This window comes from Syngnathus typhle, linkage group LG6, assembly GCF_033458585.1.
Source record: "Syngnathus typhle isolate RoL2023-S1 ecotype Sweden linkage group LG6, RoL_Styp_1.0, whole genome shotgun sequence".
NCBI lineage: Eukaryota > Metazoa > Chordata > Actinopteri > Syngnathiformes > Syngnathidae > Syngnathus > Syngnathus typhle.
In genome coordinates, this window is record NC_083743.1 from 14808098 (window position 1) to 14812680 (window position 4583).

Genomic DNA, 4583 nt, shown 5'->3' on the forward strand with positions numbered 1-4583 from the left:
TGATTTCTCCGACTGCCCGTGAAGGCACCACCGCGCTACGTGCGCGCATGTGAAAAAGGCGTGCGGACGTGAAAAAGGCGGCTCTGTATGTGAGAGACGTTGGAGGAATAAAAACACCCTTGGAAACCAAAACTTGCCCCTCGTCGTGACTCGGAGCCGCAACAAATGTTTTGGATTTGTGTAGGGTACATTGTGACAGCAAACGAGCAGGTGATCGAGCAAGCGTCTGATACGAGAGCATTGCGGTCGTATGGAGCGTGTTTGAAGTGAACAGCAGAGACGAAAGGAACAAGGCAAAGTGTTGTGAAATAAAATATTACCTGTAATACGCATTTTGTTATTTGCTGATTGTATTCTATCACATTCATTGTCAGTCAAGAAGAGGACTATTCGCAATCGGATCCATGGTGCGCATGCGCAGTGATACTGCCTCGGTATGACGTCCGGTCCGCGATGGAGATTAAAAAACAAACAATATTTGACAATAACACACCATCAAGGATTGCACCATCGCATCAAACGATGTGTTGTCAATTATGAATTTTACTGACTAAATGTGTTGGGCAGGATGGCTGAATGCGATGCGCCATTGACAACAAACAAGAAGAAAGGTGATTTCAAGTTTGATTTCGAGGGAGATTTGTCATGTCTCGTCCCCAGTTTTGCTATGTGTCTAGGTTGCCATAGTTTCTGTTTGCGTCGCCCCTCTCTTCCTGTGTCACCTCAATCGATGTAACGTGTTTTGTATTTAAGTCCTGTCTGCCCCTCGCTCACCGTCGGATCATTGCATGTGTTACTGTCATGATGTGGTTTCTGTTCCTGTCTTTGGTAATGTCACCCTGTCTTTTTGTTCCACGACTTTGTCGGTCAGTCCTGTTGTTGGTTTTGTTGTACCATGACTTTCTTTAAAAAAAAAAAAAAAAAAATTAAAACATTTTTGTACCCATGTATAATGCGCACCCCAGATTTTAGGACAATAAATTAGTTAAATTTTGCGCACTATACACGGAAAAAAACGGTACTCGTAGGACACAGGCAGGGAGGGGGGAGTGCACAGACACGTGAACAAACACCATGACAACAATGTGACCCGCGGGGCTATGTGGAAACAACGAAGAGCGGGGACGTGATACAAACAACTTAGCCTGACAAGAAAAAAAACGACTCCCTTTGTGCGAAAAGAAAATGGGTCTGTCCAGCCTGCCCATGACCGCGGTGGGGGGGATGTCAGATGATGTCAATGCCACATGACTGACATTATGCCCAGCTGTCACATTACTGTCAATCCATCTTCAGGGGTTGATTCTGACAAATCTGAGTCAGTGTTGCTAATTTCCTGGGATGGGCATTCCATAAGCAAGGTCCATCATCAGTCACGGACGAACGCCCGTTTTGCTGACGAATGATGATTCCTCATGCCTTCCTTGCCAAAACAAACCAATGTGGCAATCCCACAAGACTAACGCTAGAGAGTAACGTTCAGTCTGCGTCAAATCACTGGCAGACCCAAAACTGTAATGGGAGTGGTGCTTATGCATCCCAAAAGTTTGATCAGACTGGAACTGGCTACTGGTAGTGAACATAGTTTGATTGATTTCGTTTTTTTCGGCGTGTAGCCGCGCTTCATCCCAATTTTCATTACATGCACTGCACGACTTGCCAAAATTCGAAACAGGATGAAGCAGCACAGTTTATCGTATCGCGCTGCAATTTCAATCAAGTTCACATAACACATTGATATACCGTACCCCTCTATTTGTTTTCTTTTCTATTCGATGCCCCCCCAATAATAACATGAGTGACATTTCAAATTGTACACAACAACAACCGGAATATGAATTCACACCCAAACCGGACCAATTACAATGGTCTAATAATTTGCTTTCTTTTTGTCACTTCTTTACATCAATATCCTCAGTCCATACTGTCGTTTCAGAGTGGTCCCCTCAATGTCTTATTTTCATATTTGCAACAGAATGTGCTTCTTTTAGCGCCTTGTCTCCCCCGAGAGTGTCTTCTGTTTGGTCTTGTACCCTTTCATGTTTTTGCCCTTCTCCTCCCCGAGCACCCACGGCAATTCCCCATCTGTGTACTTTTCATCAGACCTGTTACAGTCCTTTGTAAGCGTACAGCTGAACACTTTTGTGAAATGCTCTGCAATTTCATTTGCATTGTGCATCCAGAGCAGACATGGTGTGTATAACAACGTCTTGTTTTCATACATCTCCAGGCAGATTTACTTTTGCTATCTTGCTATCTCCAAAACAAATCCCACTCGTGATCAGGCCCTGATCCTTGGGGGGTTCACCATGTTGAGTTCCCAGTGGAGGAACAATCAGATGAACATGACAAGAGACTTTTTGTTTAAACTTATAACAGTGCTTATACTATCCCACCCCGAACCTTCTTTTCCCTTGGTAGTGCACACATGCATCAAAGTCAGACAGGCAACCTCTCTAGTGGTAGTCACCCCCTCTGGATGTCCGCCATAAAGATGCCACTGGCACTAATGTCAGGATAAAACCATGTAGCTGTTGCTCCCAGTGGGGCCGCTGCCATTAAAACAGCTGAAACCTCCCATTCGACTGAGATTCAAGCCCTTAAATGGAATCTTGCTTTCAGTCCCCATGTCACACACATTAGACCACATGAAGGATCAAAGACAATGATTAAAGGCTGTAATGGAGTTTTATATATTTTTTCATTCCCTAAACACTTCTTTGGAAATATATGCAGGCTTACTGCTTGATTACTGTTCAGGGGCTTCAGTTAGAAGTTTGTAATATGTGCATTCAGTTGCATCAGCTCGTGAGTCAAATAATTTGCTGTAATAATAAAATAATAAGACTAACTAATAATATCCACACGTTAGAAGCAAGTGCTAAAACAATGTAGACCAGCATGGTTTTGTTTCCCTGCTGGTCTTTTTGGTATCATCAGCTACACCTAAATCTTGATTGTATGCGGACATTGGGATGCAGAATTTGGAAATCGCGTTAACCCCGAAAGCGCGTTGTATAGAAAGTCTTGTTTTTTGTCCTTTGTTACATTAATTTAAATCAAGCATGTTGTTGGGCAGCTGAAGGGGTTCATTTGTCACCCACACACATCGAAGTCTGTTGACTAAAAGAAAAACAATATGCAAATGACAATATCAGGCAGATTGAGTAAGTCGTTTCAATGCGATGCCATGTGAATTGGATGGAAGAGAGAATAAAGACAATATAGCAGCCACTTATTCTACTACTGTGTCCGGCCACGCTCTTTGACTTGTTAGTGACTGTGTGGATGTGGTGCTTCCACAAACTTTCCCCTATCTGAATCAAAAACAATCGTAGCTATCCAATTCAATTTGGGTTAAAGGTTTGACCCATGAAGTTTTTACAAAACAACCCAACAAATTGGGTTATTTTTTGCAAAACAACCCAAGGTTGGGTGAAATAGTATACCCAACTTCCTGGGTCAATAGTTTTAAGGGCATTTAAGCATTAATTCCGACCAGGCCCAATGTTAAGTATTATAGTAGCCGCAACTGCTATGACCAAGTTTAAATACCACATGTAAACTGTTATATCCCTGTCTATGGTACAGAGACATAACGAATTAGAGAATGCAATTTCTGAAGAAATTCCGTGTGAAGGCTGAGAGGCTGAATAGAAACTTGTGGAATGATACTGAATGATGTGAAATGACATTGAATGACAAACAATGATTGGGAATGAGCTGAACATGTTGAAATTAGAATGGTTAGAATCGGCCAAAAAATGTAGAAATTCTGTAACACAAATGAAAAATAATGTATTTTTGTGGGTGTTGTAATGGAACAAATGTTTACTTTTGGTGACAAGGAATTTTTAGAAATCAGTGTAAAAGTCGAAAAGTTTAAAGTGAATGGTTTGAGTCAGTCAAGAAATGAAATGCAGACAGTAGAGAAGAAGATTTTTTTTGTGAGGGTTTTAATTGGGGAAATGTAGAATTTTTGTAATAAACTATGTGTATACCTTTGGTATAAACTACACTATACAACAAAAATGAAGAACACTCAAATTTCTTTTTATAATATGTAACAAAAATATTTGAGTTTTGTGAACATGTTAGGCTTTACAATGCAGACATTTTTTTAGTTGGTCAATTCGACAGGTTTGGACCATTTAGTGATGACGGAAATGGAATTCGTCATAATACGTATGTCATTGTAAATGCGATTCACTATTACATTCTAGCGCACTAAAAACATATTGAATGGCATTAAAATGATAATTGTTCAATAGGAAAATAACGTTTTAGTGTTTAGTGTACATGAACGGTAGCATTCAGTTAGAGCATTATAAGTTGAATATTTCCATTTACCATTCTTGTTTTATGTGCTTGCACATGTCTGATTTAAATCCATTATTATTAATCGTAGCGTTGGAGAGGGCCTTTAATTCAAGAAGCAGGTAGTATTCTGTCATATTCTTTGTATTGTCACAAAATAATACTTGTAATGTCTTTGTTACAGTTTTAGAATATGCATTATGATACACTGAACATTTTAGTCAACCACAAATTATTCTGAATATTCACTCTTGTTTTCATTTAGC